Source organism: Bison bison, unplaced genomic scaffold, assembly GCF_000754665.1.
Source record: "Bison bison bison isolate TAMUID 2011002044 unplaced genomic scaffold, Bison_UMD1.0 scf7180017863702, whole genome shotgun sequence".
Lineage (NCBI taxonomy): Eukaryota > Metazoa > Chordata > Mammalia > Artiodactyla > Bovidae > Bison > Bison bison.
In genome coordinates this window covers 1,348,399-1,366,058 of record NW_011494274.1, presented here as the reverse complement: position 1 = coordinate 1,366,058, position 17,660 = coordinate 1,348,399, and the positions used below count along the sequence as shown (strand labels likewise).

Genomic DNA, 17,660 nt, shown 5'->3' with positions numbered 1-17,660 from the left:
AGCCTACAAACACCCAGCTTGCACTCTACCCAAGCCAAACTCCTCCCCAGACACCGCCCATTCTTGCCTTCCCCCGCACTGTGCTAGCGTTTGCTTGCCGTCCACAGCCCATTCCCTTCCACCACTCCCTCTTTGGGGTCTTTCCTGGTGGCTCATCTGGTAAAGAATCCGCCTGCAATGTGGGAGGCCTGGACTCAATCCCTGGGTTGGGAAGATCCCCTGGAGAAGGGAATGGGTCCCCACTCCAGTATTCTGGCCTGGAGAATTCCATGGACAGAGGAGCCTGGAAGGCTACAAGTCCATGGGGTTGCAGAGTCGGACACGACTGAGCAACTTTCCCTTCACTTCTCTCACTCCCTCTTTCCTGTTTCTGTGGGGCACAGGCTTCCATGCCAAGTGCTACCTCTCCAGCCCCTCCGCTAGGCGGGTGCGGCCTCTTCCTCCTCCTGGCTCCACCCACTAGGTCTATACCTTTCATGTGGGACTTACACAACCTGCCTTGAATTCTTTATGAAATTATCTTTTCTTACTCTCCTTTACAACACGTTTAAGTATTTGAAGCCAGGGACTGTGTTTTCCTCATACTTGTTTTTCCTTAGTTCTGGTATATATTATGTTTAACAAATTATCAGTAATTTAAAAAAAAAACCACTTAATCCAGCAATGAGTGGTGTCAGGTATTCAGTCCTCTTCCTGGGTCATAGCTCTGTAGAGGAAGGGTCAAGCTCTCTGGGGCCTCTTTCATAAAAGCACTGATCCCATCCATGAGAGCTCTACCCTCCTGACCTAAACACCTCCCAAAGGCCCTACTTCCGAATACCTCACATCAGGTGTTAAGATTTTAACATATAAGTGGGGGGCGATAGAAACATTCAGGCCATGGAACAATCTAAAAGATAAGTCTTCTGATCCATAAACATGGATGCCCTATTTGTTTAGGTGTTCTTTAATTTTTTTCAAGAATATTTTATAGTTTTTAGAGAATATGTTTTGCACTATTTTACTCCTTTTGATGCTATTATAATTGGAACTTAATTTCATTTTCAGATTGTTTCACTGCTAATGTATATGAATGCAATTGACTTTTACTTTGTATCTTGTATCCCGCAAATTTGGTGAACTTGTTTATTAGTTCTGACGGTTTTTAGTGGATGCCTTAGGACTTTCTACATGTACAAGACTATTTCATCTGCACATAGAGGTAGCTTTAGTTCTTTCTTTCCAATCTTGATGCCTTTTGTTTCCATTTTGACTAGACTCTTCAGTACAGTGTTAAATTGGTACAGCGTGGGCATCCTTGTCTTGTTACTCATCAAGGAAGAGAACAGTCAGTCTTTTATCATTAAGCATGGTATTAGCTGTGGGTTTTTTTGTAGATAACCTTTATCAGTTTGAGGGAGTTCCCTTACATCCCTAGTTTATTGAGTGTTCTTATCATGAAAGAGTGTTGAATTTTGTCAAATGCTTTTTATGCAGCTGTGAAGGTGATCGTGTGTTTTTTCCCCCACTTTATTCTACTAATATGGTGTTTTGTATTAATTGAATTTCATGTGAAACCAGTCTTGCATTCCTGGGATAAAGCCCACTTGGTCATAGCATATAATCCTTTTTTAATGTATTGCTGGTTTTAAGTTTGCTATTATTTTGTTGAAAACTCTTGCATCTATTTTTATGAAAAATACTGATCTGTAGTGTTCTCTCCTGTGATGTCTTTTTCTGATATTTGGTATCAGGATAATATTGGCTTCACAGCATCAGTTGAAAAGTATTATTTGTAACAAATAGCAAAGAGTTGCTATTAATTCTTCTATAAATATCTGAAAGGATTCGATGGTGAAACCATCTGGGCCTGGACTTTCCTTCATGGGTAGTTTTTAAGTCACTAACTCAGGTTCTGTACTTGTTATAGGCAACCTGAGAACTTAAGGGTATTAGATTGTATGAGGCTAGGACTTAGGAATGTCTTATCTATCGCTTATGCCTTGCCTCCGCAGGATTCCAAACCAAGGGAGCTGTGAACACGAAAAATCTACCCAAAAGGGACACCAAGTACCAATGTGTATATACTAGGTTATTAGTAAATGGACCAGTACCTGATCTTGGGTGCAATGGCTTGGGGCAGGGCTTGGTTCCCAGCCAGAGACTGGGCTGGGAAAGGACCAGATGCTAGCCACCAGACCAGTGGTCAGTGACAAAGGTCCTGGCCCTTCGGCTTTGCAGAAAAGAATTTCCACAAAGAGGGAAAGTAGTGGAGCAAGTCAAGTATGTATTTGGAGGAAAAAGAGTACAGTACCTATGGAGAGACACACAGGCAGACTCAGGGAAAGTCCCTGAGTTGCTGAGTCATGGCCCTTCTGGTAGTTTGAATTACTTTTATGGGGTATTTCTTCTGGGTTTCCTTTGGCCAATCATTTTGATTTGTCTGGTTCAGGTATATCAAATTGGTGTATCTCAGGACTCTCCAATGTGTGTTGCATGCATCTCTTAGCCAAGATGGATTTTACTGAAAAGGCATCTGGGTAGAACATCCCTTGACATGACTCACCTTTGGCCTCCAATGAGCCTTTCTGCGCAGAGCCGTCTCCTGACTTTGAGAGCAAGAAATATGTGGTCTGGGCAGGGCCCAGCCTCCTCGCCTTAATTGCCCTGCTGTTCTTGTCTTGGAGTTTCTGTCAATAGAAAGTGAATCTCCAGTTGCTTTGCCCTGGGAGGCCCATCTTCCTCCTGCCTCATACCCATCTACACTCAGTGCAGGAGTAATAAAAGAAAGCAAGACTTGAGCCTGGCAGCCAAAGTGGGTCTTCCTGCTTCCTTCCCTTAGACTCTGAGCCATACCCGCAGAGGCCTCAGCTTGACCTCCCCCATCAGGTGCAGGCACAGGAGAGGTAGAGCAGAGAGAAACAGACTGACTGGATTTCCCTAAAGGAGACAAGTCATAAACCAATCAGCTCATTCACCAGCATGGGAGCCACCAGGAAGCCTATTACGCATTTGGTGCACAGTGATGGCACACGTGGAAAGTGGAGCCCAGTGGATGGCCTGGTCTTTGCCAAGTCGATGGGCAGTTCCACCCTGCCAGATGCCAGGAAGAGAGACACGGCAGACAAAAGCCGAAGGAAGGAGCCAAACTTCCTCTCCTACAAGGAGCAAAGCTATGGATCATATCCAGTTCATTCTTCCGGTCACAAACTAATGGTTCCTCTTTTTTTTTTTAAACAAATGACTCACACCTGTTTACTATGGTGAAAATCATGAAATGGGGGAAATCTGGCATAACTCATAAAAGGACCAACTCTGAAACCAGACAGACCAGCCTCTGCATCCTGGCTCCTCTCCGTACCAGCTGTGTGACTGCAAACAACTCACTGTACCTCCCCAAGCCTCAGGCTCTTCACGTTAAATGGGAGCGATAAAACTTGAGATAACCCATGGGTAGAGTGTATGACAAGTACTGATATTCATGACCCATGCATATTTCAGCATATGGCAAATAGTAGCACGCAGTAAATATTTGCAGGGCTTCCCTGGTGGCTCAGTGGGAAAGAATCCGCCTGCAGTGCAGGAAGATGTGGTTTTGATCCCTGGTCCAGGAAGATCCCCTGGAGAAGGGAATGGTTACCCACTCCAGTATTCTTGCCTGGAAAATCCCAAAGACAGAAGTGCCTGGCGGGCTACAGTCCATGGGGTCAGAACAAGTCGGACACGACTTAGTGACTGAACAGCAACAACCAAATGTTTGGTATCATTAATAACTTTAGGTACCTCAGAGACCACAAGGCAACCCCAATGAGTAAACTGAGGCCTGGAAAGATTAAGTGACCTATCTGAGATTGTACATGTATTTGATGGCAGCAGCTGAAAAGGCAGTTCTGTGTCTTTAGGACTCTTCCTTTCCTTAGGAAATGGAACTGGGGAAGAGGGCATTGGGGGAATCATCCTTTCTTACTGTTTTTACAGCATGAGCCTTATGGCTCCTCTGCCCACCTCAGTCCCTTCCTGGAATGTGGAATCTCGTGTTCCACCCCAGGAGACTCGCTGGACCCCTTCCAGCCAGGGGTCTCCAGAGATGCCATCGCCCTCTCTCAGTGCTGTATCCTGTTCCTCCACGTGGGATAGGCCATTCAAGAGCTCCTCTGTGTCCTCCGCTCTCCCAGGAGCTCCGAGGAAGCAACACGCTCCTTCATCAGTCTGCCTGAATGACACACACGTTCCATGGAAAGAACGGATGCCGCCCAGATCCGTGCAAGGGGACGGAGGAGGGGGATGCCACACAGATGCACACTAAGCCCGGCCACACTGGGGCCTGGAGGACATCTGAGTCTCGTTTCATACTCAGTATTTGGAAATAGAAAACCCAAAAGGAAATCTCCACATCCTCTGACCCTGAGTTGTACTCCTCCTCATATTCTAGCAGTTGTGCAATCCTTCCTTAATGATGAGAGAAAGAACCCTAGCATCTGGCTGCAGTGGGGTTTGGGCTAGTGACGGTGATCATGGGATGTCTGCAAAATCTGCAGATGGGTAAGGAAAGATCTCTGCCTTTCCGTAATAGTTATATAACTTGGTTGTGGCGTGGAGCTCTATTCAATATTATCAACATAATTACCAGCATCAATTTTTAGTTATTGAGAACTAGGCTTGTAAAGAATAAAACTTTAAAGTAGGAAAATTAAATGTTTTAGCTTACTGAAATCTCATAATTTCTGTCAGTTTAAAACATTAATAGTTGTCTTCTATGATCATAACAACGTCTGCCTTTACTACCGTATAGAACTGGGAACTATTCTCATTTGTAATAAGCTATAAGGGAAAAGAATGTGAAAGAGAATGTGCGTGTGTATAACTGAATTGCCGTGCAGTATGCCGGAAGCTAACACAACATTGCAAATCAGCTGTACCTCAGTTTTCACAAAATCTGCTTTTAAACTCTAGTGCCCTGTAACTTTAAAATTTTTTTTTGCTAAATGGAAAGCATCAGCCTAATATTTTAAACTCTCTCATAAAATATTTCTTTATTCATGAAGACTCTAGGCATAAATGATGTCACTTGTAATTCATGACATGACTTGCCTTTAGCAGTACTCTGATCTGTGTGATATTATTGCTATTATGAAGGTAATTATAACTGTATCACTTCTGAGACAATAAAAACGTTTTTGTAGGTCTGTATGCAAAGCATTTGAAGAAAAAGATTATTTTACTGACTGCCAAATGTAGCTTCAAGCAAGAACTATTGTGCAGGAACTTCTATAGACATAGATGAAATTCCTTTTGCCATTTGAACAGTGTTTACGTTCACGAAAGTTCACAGTTAAATCTTTGACATACTGTGAAAAGGCCTTTTGTTCTCTAGAAAAACAGACTTCCTCATCCTTTGAGTCACCTTGTTTTTATCCCCTTGTTTACTTTTCAGGGGAAATAATGCCCACCCCCACCAAGAAATGTCAAGGGAAGAACTGTTTCAGAAACCAAGGTCTTTCTCCGTGAGGGAAAAGGGCTTGGTTACTGGCAGAAAAAAATTAGAAATATTTTTAAAACCTGAATGAGATAAGTAATGTAATCTCAAGCTTCAGAAGAATTATTTGGATAGGATTTTATCCAAGGCTAAAAAGGGGAATCTTTTTTTTATCATCATAATAAGCAGTGATCAGGCTCAGGAAACCCGAGACACTACCTGGGGCTACAGAGTCCAGAGGTACTTTATAAAAATTAATTAATTAATTTTGGCTGCGCTGGGTCTCCGTTGTCATGCTCAGGCTTTCTAGCTGCAGAAAGCAGAGCGGCTCCCTAGCTGCGGTGCGCAGGGTTCTCAGCGCGGTGCCCTCTCTCGCCGCGGAGCACGGGCTGTGGGCGAGCAGGCTCATAGTTGTGGCACACGGGCTTGTTGCCTCAAAGCATCTGAAATCTTTCCAGACCAGGGGTCGGACCCATATTCCCTGCGTTCAGTTCAGTCACTCAGTCGTGTCTGACTCTTTGCGACCCCATGAACCACAGCACGCCAGGCCTCCCTGTCCATCACCAACTCCTGAAGTTTACCCAAACCCGTGTCCATTGAGTCAGTGATGCCATCCAACCATCTCATCCTCTGTCATCCCCTTCTCCTCCCTCCTTCAATCTTTCCCAGCATCAGGGTCTTTACCAATGAGTTGGCTCTTTGCATCAGGTGGCCAGAGAATTGGAGCTTTAGCCTCAGCATCAGTCCTTCCAATGAATATTCAGGACTGATTTCCTTTAGGATGGATTGGTTAGATCTCCTTGCTGTCCAAGGGACTCTCAAGAGTCTTCTCCAACACCACAGTTCAAAAGCATCAATTCTTCAGCGCTCAGCTTTCTTTATAGTCCAATTCTCACATGCATACGTGACTACTGGAAAAACCATAGCCTTGACTAGACAGACCTTTGTTGACAAAGTAATGTCCCTGCTTTTTAATATTCTGTCTAGGTTGGTCATAACTTTGCTTCCAAGGAGTAAGCATCTTTTAATTTCATGGCTACGGTCACCATCTGCAGTGATTTTGGAGCCCCCCAAGAAAAAGTCTGACACTGCTTCCACTGTTTCCCCATCCATTTGCCATGAAGTGATGGGACCAGATGCCATGATCTTCATTTTCTGAATGTTGACCTTTAAGCCAACTTTTTCACTCTCCTCTTTCACTTTCATCAAGAGGCTCTTTAGTTCTTCACTTTCTGCCATAAGGGTGGTGTCATCTGCATATCTGAGGATATTCATATTTCTTCCAGCGATCTTGATTATACTTGTGCTTCATCCAGCCCAGCATTTCTCATGCTGTCCTCTGCTTATTAGCAGGCAGATTCTTAACAACCTGAATCACAGTCACAGCAATCAGACTCATCTGATTCTGAATCGCCAGGGAAGTCCCAGAGGTACTTTTATACTATGTTAGTAAAGAGCCCCTCTGCTAGTTGTATAGATTGTCTGCGACATACATCATGTGATGTTTTCCCCTAGTTGATGGAATCCAGAACTAGTTTTATGATAAACTCAGGCTAACGCCACTCCTATCTGAATTATGAGTAATATTTATTTATCAATAAATAAATATTTATTTATAAGTACATGTGACCTCAAAACTGATTTTGAAAGGGAGAAGCATCGCTGTTTTGTTCATCGCCGTATGCCCAGTGCTGGCACAGTGCCCTGCACTTTCCTGGACACCCAGTAAACATGTGTTCATCAGATGAATGAAATAAACGCTTAGGCTTTCAGGAGGAAAATCCCAAGCAACAGTCTTGAATGAACACACGCGCTCGCTTCTTTTTCAATTATATCATTGTGTAGATAAACTCTATGTGTTGGTGTGTTTGTATGCTGCTGCTGTTTACGTTGCTTCAGTTGTGTTCCAGCCCTTTGCGACCCTGTGGACTGCAGCTCCTCTGTCCATGGGATTCTCCAGGCAAGAATCCTGGAGTGGGTTGCCAGTTCCTTCTGCAGGGGCTCTTCCTGACCCAGGGATTGAACCTGCATCTCCTGTGTCTTCAGTACTACAGGCAGATTCTTTCCCACTGAGCCAGTGGGGAAGCCCTAGTGTGTACATCTGTCCTTACCTAATCTGCATAAGTGAAAGAATCCTTGGGGTTTGGGGATTAGCCATTCAAACCCCTCTATAATCACCCTTACTCTGAGACCTAATTTGCATAAGTGAAAGAATCCTAGAGGTTTGGGGATTATCCATTCAGACCCTTCATAATCACCCTTAATCTGAGTCATCCAGAAAAATGTACCTAGGAGCTTCTTTCCATCTAGGTTGTAGCATAGGTCTGTCAGTTGCTTGCTTAGTCCTGTCTGACTCTTTGCGACCCCATGGACTGTAGCCCACCAGGCTCTTCTGTCCATGAAATTCTCTAGGCAGTAATACTGGAGTGGGTTGCCATTCCCTTCTCCAGGGGATCTTCCTGACCCAGGGATCGAACCCAGGTCTCCTGCACTGCAGGCGGACTCTTCATTGTCTGAGCCACCAGGGAAACCTAAGTTTGTGCTACAAGCAGAGCATCGAAGGCAGTGATCTTCATGCTCTGGGATATTTCCAGTGGAGGTATTTTTTGTCTGTAAATGCTAAACAGAGGTAAGATTTACTACCATTGTTAGAAAAGCTAGTGTGTCGTATGTGGGGCAAAGGAAAGGGACTGAAGCGTGCCCATCACTGTTAAGCTTTCTGTTCTGTCCTCCATTGACTCTTTGTAGAGCTCCATGTGACAGGCAATGATACCCCCGTTGTACAGATGAAGAAACAGGATCTCATTGTGTCATATGCTTTATGTCCTATGGCCAGTAAGTGACACCATCAGCTTTGTACTGTAGAGCAGGCATTAAGTCTGCTGGTCATGTTCAAGATGGGCTGGTGTAAAACCGATTCAGACCATGTATAAATATTATATTTTACTAACCTTCTGGAAGAGATGCTTACTCATTGAGCTATTGTCCAAATAACCGATATTGTTTTTTATAAATCTGATATATATTAAGAAGGAAAAAGTGATTGTTTTTCAAAAATATTCCTCACTTTCTTGAACCATATTACGCTTTGTAAAACACTGAATTCTGTAACTCTCGAAAACACACTTGTTTAAAAAAAAGAGAAAGTGTCAGAATAAAAAACTCACACTTATTATGTGAAGATAGTGTGATATAGTAGAAAGAATCTGATAAATGTGGCTTTTGGAATGAGATGGACTGGAACTTGAATCCTAGCATCACCAGTTAATTTTGTGTGACTGTAAGTCACTTAACTTCTCTAAGTCTTTGATTCCTGGCTTGCAAAGTAGAAATAACCATGCCTAACATGAAGAATTGTGAGTATTAAAAGTAATGTACGTGAAGTGCCTGGATTGTCAGCAGTATGAGGGCAGGGGCAGGGGTCAGGGATGTATTGTTCACACTCTTCCCAACGCCTGGTGCAAGCACAGGGAGACCCTCTTCATTAGGGTTCACTGAGTGAATGAATGAATGAATTCTTCTCAGCAGCAAGATGGTTCAACTCTGCACATATCAATCAGGAATATTCTTTCAGAACTTTAACGAGAGGGAAAAAAAATAGCACACATTCTCTTCTCTGCATTCTTGGAAATGCCTTTCTTCCTCTAGATGAATATATTCTTATGAAGAAAATGGGAAATGCACATCTGATGGTATCTGATTTTAAGAGAAAGAAATCCTAGTGAACAAGTGAAATAAACTGAAGAGCAAAGCCTAACTTGAAATTTGTAGGCAAAGACCTGCCTTTTCCCTGGCACTTCAGCCTCTTCCATTGTCATTTTTTAAGGTATCCATTTCTCTCAAGTCTTACTTGGAGCAGCCATACGGCTGAAAATGTTTTGAGTCCCCTTCAGGCCCCATCTTTTGCAGCTTTGAGCAAACATGTTCTCAGGAGCTCAGAAGTCGTCAAGTTCTCATTCCAGCTGCCAAAGCCATAAAGGGGCTGCCGCGTTCTGGGCAGAGTGTGCACTGCATTGGGAAACATCAGTTTGGTGTTTGTAATACTTGCAGCAACATTGAACTTCCTGTGCGAGGTCATGAATGAACAGCAGATCATGAGTGTTAGTATAAGACTGGACATATAGTGTTATTATAAGAGTTACTATAAGAGAGGGGAGTGTTATTATAAGAGTGTAGAATTCTCAGCCTAAATTTCAGAAAATATTCTTGATTAAAATCCTGAGTTAACTTTTTCCCAGTGCTGATATTAATCTGATAGATATTTGGCTCATCTCTACTGAAAAAAATGAGTATTTTGTACTAAGCAGTGTCTATTTCACACTCAGAAAATAAAATAGTAATAATAGTTAACACTTGGACTCCCGTGGTGGCTCAGATGGCAGAGAATCTGCGTGCAATGCAGGAGACCCAGGTTCGAACCCTGGGTCGGGAAGATCCCCTGGAGAAGGGAATGGCAACCCACTCCAGTGTTCTTGCTTGGGAAATCCCATGACAGAGGAGCCTGGCGGGCTATGGTCTGTGTGGTCACAAAGAATTGGACACGATTGATCGACTAACACTTTCACTTTCAATAATTAACACATATACATTTAATGTGGCCAGGCACTGTTCCCAGTGAGTATGCATATTAACCCTTCTTGACACATCTCTATAAGGTTGTTAACCTCATTTAACAATGAAGTACCTTACCAAACCAACAAGTATCAAGAGCCAGGATTTGAATCCAAGGAAATTGGTTCCACTGTCTGTGCTCTTAACCACTGTTAGAGGACATTTTGAGTAGCAGGAATACATGTCTCTTCTTCTAAGACTGAACAAAATACATATTTTTTGATCACCCAAGGAAAGTGCCTATGGGCAGGGCAGACCACCTCCCTACATGCTGTTTTTCTTCACATGCAACATGTCTAGGTATTGCGTGAAGGCCGATATGAGGAAATCCTCAGAAAGAGCTTTACAAGGGTTTTCCTGTAGCTAAGAGTAGTCACTCCACTTCCCTGGAGAGAAAAATGCTGTAATATATTGAATAATAGCACAGTACAAAGCATCCGAGTTAGTCAGCTCACATACTAAGATTCTTTCAAGCAGAATCCTTGAGATTTTACATAATATGATAAGAAGTAAGAAAGGAGATAACAGATTTACTCTCCCAGGGTTTGTTCCTTGAGAGCTGCACTTATCCAACCTCACTTAAAACATTTCCATGTGGGAGTGATCTTCCGGCACATATGGGCCACTGTGCAGAGCTAGCGAACTTGTTCCTTGGAAGAAAAGCTATGATAAACCACTGTGCTGGGTTTATCTCTCAGTGCTGTGCTTAGTCTCTCAGTTGTGTCCGACTCTTTGCAGCCCCACAGACTGTAGCCCGCCGGGCTCCTCTGTCCATGGGGATTCTCCAGGCAAGAATACTGGAGTGGGGTTCCATGTCCTCCTCCAGGGGATCTTCTCGACCCAGGAATTGAACCGGTGGCCTGCACTGCAGGCAGCTTCTTTACCAACTGAGCTACCAGGGAAGTCCCGTAGCAAACCTAGACAGTATATTAAAAAGCAGAGACATCACTTTGCCAACAAAGGTTCGTATAGTCAAAGCTATGGTTTTTGCAGTAGTCATGTATGGATGTGACAGCTGGACCATAAAGAAGGCTGAGCGCCAAAGAAATGATGCTTTTAAACTGTGATGCTGGAGATCAAACCAGTCAATCCTAAAGGAAATCAACCCTGAATATTCATTGGAAGAACTGAGAATCTCAATACTTGGGCCACCTGATATGAAAAGACCCTGATGCTGGGAAAGATCAAAGGCAGGAAGAGAAGGCGACAACAGAGGATTAGATGGTTGGATGGCATCACCAACTCAATGGACATGAGTCTGAACAAACTCTGGGAGATGGTGGAGGACAGGGAATCCTGGCGTGCTGCAGTCCATGGGGTCGCAAAGAGTCGGACACAACTGAGCAACTGAACAACAAGGGGAGGGTGGATTGCCAAAGGGCCATCTCTGGACAAATCAGGAAAAAAGAGTCACTTTCTCCAGACTGCCCACCCCAGAGCCTAGTGCTGGCAATGGGAGCCCAGTGTGAATTTCATTCCTGCTCACATGGAAAGAGACAGGTGGAAGCGGCACTTGGAAGGAACCCCAGCTCCAGGTGATGAGAAGGTAGCTTCGGCATTCATTCAGCACTTAACTGGTTGTTGAAATCTCCTGCTCACCAAGCACTGTCCTGGGTGCCAGCTGTCCCAAGTTGAGAAGTCCTGAATGTCTGTCCTTACTGAAAAGAGCACAGGCTAAATAGAGAACCAGGAGTGTGATGGCTGACTGCAGCTGGGAGTCTAGGAAGAAGGGGTTCTGGATCAGGCAAAGGGATCCCTGAAACTCCAGAGAAAAGATGAAGCAGGGGACCAGTGCACAGACTCATGCCATGGGGAGTCAAATTGAGACCTGTTTGCTAACAGAGAGATCCAAGGTAGGGACTTGTCCCCAAGGGAAAAGGCAAGCGGTCAGGTAGAACTGAGTGCAGAGAGACAGGGCCGCAGCGGGGCTGGCTTGAGGCTGAGCGGCATTTGGGGCTAAGGCCTCAGCCAGCAGAGAAACCTGTTTCCCTGGTGGCTCAGACAGTAAAGAATCTGCCTGCAATGCAGGAGACGCAGGTTCGATTCCTGGGTTGGAAAGATCCGCTGGAGAAGGGAATGGCAATCCCATGGACAGGGGAGCTTTGGGATCACAGAGTCGGACACAACTGAGTGATTGACACTTTCACTTTCTTTCAGAGTGTATAGAAGTATCTGCAAAAGCTGAAGTGTATCTATTATGCTGTAAGTTTTCATAAAGAGTCACTGTAAGAAAACTGATACTAGAAATTTTATTTGTGAATTTTGAAAAATTAATTTTTTATCTCAAAATTCAAACCATTCTGCTTTTAGAAAAGTGGTGTTAATGTGGGCTTGGAATAAACAGATCCTTACAGACAAATATAGACAAATATGTATGCACTCTTCTGCCAGATGGTGAGACATATATAACCCAGTATGGCCTGTGGCAGTTACTACCCAGAAAGAAAGTTTAATTCAATATGCAGATGGAGTAATAAACTCCAACAGGCTGGGTGTTATCCACATGCTTGGTTATTATAGGACAACCATGTGATTCCACGTGTGAGACTGAGATGGGTGCTATTAATAATTACTTTGGGACAATAGATGTTAATAAGGACTACCCCAGTCCAGCAGGTCACGTGATAAACTGGTTATTAGTCATTTTATTTCTGTTTGTTTTATTTTATGTAGAATGTGGTTTTGTAGGATCCCTCTGGTATTTTGGAATAATGAGTTCAGAATGTATCCTCATACAAAACATTTGCATACCAGGAAAAGGGTTCCCCACTCCTTCCACTTACCATGTCTTAATGAAAGTCTTCTTTGCATTATAAACCTGTAATGCATTCTCAAATACCACACAGTATCTTGCTACCTGAGATCCTGGGGTCACCACGGGAGACATTATTCCCACGGTCAGAATCTCCCAAGACTGATGGAAATTGCTTTCTTTTAATAAGTAACAAGAGCATAGCAACCATCTTAGAGCTAATCATGGACACCACAGCAGGAATATCCCGTCCCCAGTAGATAGCCATTCGAACTCCTTACAAAAAAGCTGAGCCAGGACACCTAAGAAGGTTTAGAATTCCAAAAGAACTTGACCTGCTATGCATGACAACTAAGCACATCCCCCAAACATTAAATTTCTAGAGGTTTCAAAGTGAAATAATCTATCCACTGACTTTGACTAGCATTGTAGTTTTTCTCAAAACCAGTGATCTCTAGATGCTTTGAAAACTAATTATTCTTCATATAATTCATATTTTTAGTTATAATTTGTTTTTTCTTATTAGTATTTCAAATTACCTTTTTTCTAAAAGAACTGTTACTCTTACTCGAGGCATTCATTCTAAGTACATTCCTTCCCCGAGAAAATGCCTCCAACCCCTGTATCCAGATCTTGCCCAGAAACAGCATCATTCCCTTGCTCTTCTCCTTCGTCCTTTGTGTTCATTCAAGCAGGTGCTTGAAGATTTTTTTAAGAATATGTTTGTATATCTTGGAAGAAAAAAACAAGGAAGGGTTCTTTGAAACAGAAAGTTCTGTGCAAGTGTTGTTGATAAACCCAGTGGTTATCAGAGATCAAGACTGGACAGGAGACCTTCTCAGACTGATTCTCTCTTTCTCCCTAACCTGTTTTTATCTTGTCCTCTTTGTTTTTGTGGGTTTTTCCTTTAAAGAGAATAAAGCAATTAATTGTTTGGATACTTTGCTTCAATAAATTGGAAATATCCCTTTCCAAAAGTAATTTAATAAAATAAACTTTAAAAACAAATAAGAAGGAACGTCCCTGAAGGTCCAGTGGTTAAGACTCCATACTTCCAATGCAGCTGGTGAGGGTTCGATCCCCAGTTGGGGAACTAAGATCCCACACTCCTCAAAGCATGGCCACATTTTTTTTTTAAGTCAAAAGTAATCTAATGTTTCATCATCACCAGAATGATCCACTCAAGCCCCATTATCTAGTAATAATTGCCACCAAGCAAAAGCTAGATCTGTAAGAAGCTACAGACTTTGAAATATATTCTACCTGCTATTTTGAGTATAAACAAATCAGATAGTAAACAGAAGCTCTGAATTTAGCATTAAATAGTCAGATCACTAGACAGAGTTCATCCATTGCATTTAAAAATAGGCCAAATGCTAGAAATGGAGGTTTTTAACTAGCAAGCATATGCTTTTTACATCACTGAACTGGGTCTCCTCTGTTTCAGTTAATCTCGCCACACTTTGAATGATTACTTTTTTGCCAGATTGATTTATTTTCCCTCTTAGTCTAGCCATCTTTCAGGTTTAAAACTTTCAGCTTTATTGAGCAAAGGGAGTATCCAGAAGAATTCATTGCATCTTGGTTTGTGTAAGTCTACCAGCAGGAGAATTTTATCACTCCCTCGGGGTGACTCAGAGCTGTTCGGGTACCGCTGCCTGGTAAACTATTTCTCTTTATTTATGGTGTGTGAAACGTGAGGGAGAGTAAAATCCGGCCCCTGAGAGCGTTCCCCAAGCCTGCACATTGCTTTACTTCTGCTCCAAGCACTGACGTGAGCAGGCTCTGCCGCAGACAGACCCAAAGGTCACGTTTCCATTTTGTTCAGATTGAGAAATACTTTAGATAATTATCTGTCTTTTGTATCTAAGAAGAATAGGAGCGGGGGAGGGAGTTGTTTCATTTCCTTGAATTTTCTTTGCGGGCCTGTGAGGAGCCCTCTTGAAACGGTAAAACAGAGTGGAGACCCGGCCCAAACTGGAGCACGGTTGCTCCCAGCTCAGCCCAGCCCTTAGCTGAGAGGTTGCTGTTGCTGAAATCCTCTGTTCTTAGGATAGCTCACTTGATGTCCCAAGAGTTTACCTGCATGTGCATAAGGCCAGTCTGTATAAATCAGATAACATTTCCTCTTGGATGTATATGCTGCTGCTGTTAAGTTGCTCAATCAGGTCCAGCTCTTTGTGACCCCATGGGCTGTAGCCTGTCAGGCTCCTGTGTCTGTGGGATTCTCCAGGCAAGGATACTGGAGTGGGTGCCATGTCCTTCCCCAGGGGATCTTCCTGACGCAGGGATGAACCGGTGTCTCCTGCATTGCAGGCAGATGCTTTACCATCTGAGCCACCTGGGAAGCCCTCTTGGATGTACATAACCACTTCAAAGGTTGCAAACATTTATCGAAAGGCACGCTGTGTGTTTCAGTTATGCCTCTGGGCTGTGGGCTGGTGCTTTTAAGGTGCCCAGAGGATGGCAGAGGGAAAACCACACCTGGGTTAATAAGACTATTGTGTCACAGAAGACACTGTGGAGGAGGCTTGAATGGTGACAGCCTAGGAGAATGAAAGCAGCTGTTGTTTGAGAAATTCAGGAATGACTTCTAGAAGGTGTCATTTTCAGGACTGCTTTCCTCATGTCCAGATACCTGCAATTTGTCCAAATTATAGTTTTGGATTTTATTCATCTAGCTTCTTTATCTCTTTTTTTTTTTCCCCCACAACCAGTGTATCTATCTTATAGGTACTTAGTAATCTTCAAACAGATGACTGTATTCCACAAAACTTCCATTTAAAGGAATGTGTTGGGAAATTTCAAAATTATGTTGACTGTTGTAAAAAGTCTCTTAAGCCTAGAATGCATAATAATGGAGTTTTCCTGGTGGCTCAGATAGAAAAGAGTCCACCTGCAACGCAGGAGACTTGGGCTCGATCCCTGGGTTGGGAAGATCCACTGGAGAAGGAAATACTAGAGTTGGCTACCAACTCTAGTATTCTTGCCTGGAGAATATTCTCACCAATCCCTACTTTCTCCAGACTTCAAGCTATACTCTCCCATATTCTCTGACAATGTTTCAGTCTCCTGCTTCCCAAAGAAAACAGAAGCTACCAGAATGCAGCTCCTCCAGCTCCCCAGGTGCAGTTATAGAAGCCCACTCACCAAAGCTATGCCAGCGCCCCCTCCTCCCCATCCAAGGCCAGTCTGTCCTCCCATCTGGGAGCAGAGATTTTGCTGCCTCCTTTGTCTCCTTTTTGTCGGGTGTCTTCACTCTCTCTCCTTTCTGGGTTCTTCCCATTGGTGTTTAGCACACTCTAGTGTTTTTTCTGGACCCCGCAAATCTCATTTGCTATTACTCTAGTGCGTGTGACTCTAACTTCTTGGATCCCGGGGGTTTTCACGTAAACCTCAGTGTGCTCTGATAAGCTTATTCCACTTAGGCATGGCAGTCTGCGCCAAGGAGGAGACGTTTCATCATCATAAACCTCCGGGAGTATGCACTGCGGGTAGATCGTCCCTGTGCTGTAGGAGCTGTATCAGCAGAGACAAAGGGCTCTTCGTGTCAATGATCACTTCATCCCCTGCATTCAGCCGAGCACCCCTCCAGCTGTTCTTTCTGCCTGAAATCCCAGCCTCCTGGACTTCCCAACTCTTCCTGTTCCTTCAAGATTCTTCTTGGGTGTTACCTCTTCCAGGAAGCCTTCCCTGATACAGCCAGCCTCAGGAGCCTTTCCAGTACATTCTGCTCACAGGTCCTGCTTACTTACCCTGGCATGGATCTCCACCCACTCTCTGCACTGATTCACAAGCACAGATCCACACCTGGCTGGAAGCTCCATGACGTGCAAAGCTGGGTCCTATGTCTTTATGTCCTTAGCACCAAGCAGAAGTCCTGCTCACAGCTGGGGCTTTATTAAAGGCTACCACAGGCAGGTAGGCAGTCTGACAGGAAGGAGGAAGAGAGGCACTTGAAGGTTCGTCTAAGTTATATATGTACAGACTTGCCCTGAAAAATAGCTCAGAAGCAAACTCTTTTCCCTCTTTTTGCTGATTCATTTCTTTCCCCCATATCTTTAAATAATGTACTTAAGTTTCTTCTTGATTTTTCTACATTAAGCATTATCTTTTGACCTCAACAATGTGCATTCAAGATTTAGCTCTCTTTCAGTTTCCCATCCCGACTATAAGATACACAGTTAATATCTTCCAAACCCACTATATCATACATCCCCTCAATAGGTTTGTACTGGAATTTTGTTTAAGCCAATGTTATAATGAGTACAATAATTATGTAATTATTATAATGAGTATGTAAAACATTATCAACCAGAAGAACCATGTGATGTACTTACATCACACTTCTGCCAGTCTTCCCCCTCGATTTCTGGTTAAGGAAAGCCAAGAGAAGATAAGGAACTTCCTCCAAAGTTATTTCACCAGAACCGAGATCAAAAGCCAGTCTTCTAATTTCCATTGAAATATTTTTTGTCCATGACATCGAGCTGCCTCTCAAAAAATAATTCTTTTAAGTCTCAGTGAATCAATCTGAAGAAAAAAACAAACTTAACATGATTATATCAAAGTATTCTTTATACAACTTTCATTTTACTCAAATAAATTTCTGATGACAACTCATATTTCTTAAACTTTAGGATTGAAACAAATGTAGACAAGGATCCTATTTGTAAGGAACTTAGAAGCAGAGACTTCCCCCGTGGTCCACTTGTTGGGAATCCACCTTCCCCTGCAGGGGACACGGGTTTGATCCCCGGTTGGGAAACTAACTTCGCATGTGCCACGGGGCAACTAAGGCCAGGCTCCGCGGCTAGAGACTCCCGGGCCCTGCAGCCACTG

The 17,660-nt window shown here is 43.4% G+C and overlaps 1 protein-coding gene across 1 annotated transcript in view; it reads left to right on the top strand.

The window, feature by feature from the left end:
* Positions 1-17,660, top strand: part of LOC104983958 (von Willebrand factor A domain-containing protein 8-like) — a 186,721-nt gene that overhangs the window by 136,553 nt on the left and 32,508 nt on the right. The gene's annotated exons all lie outside the window — the stretch shown is intronic.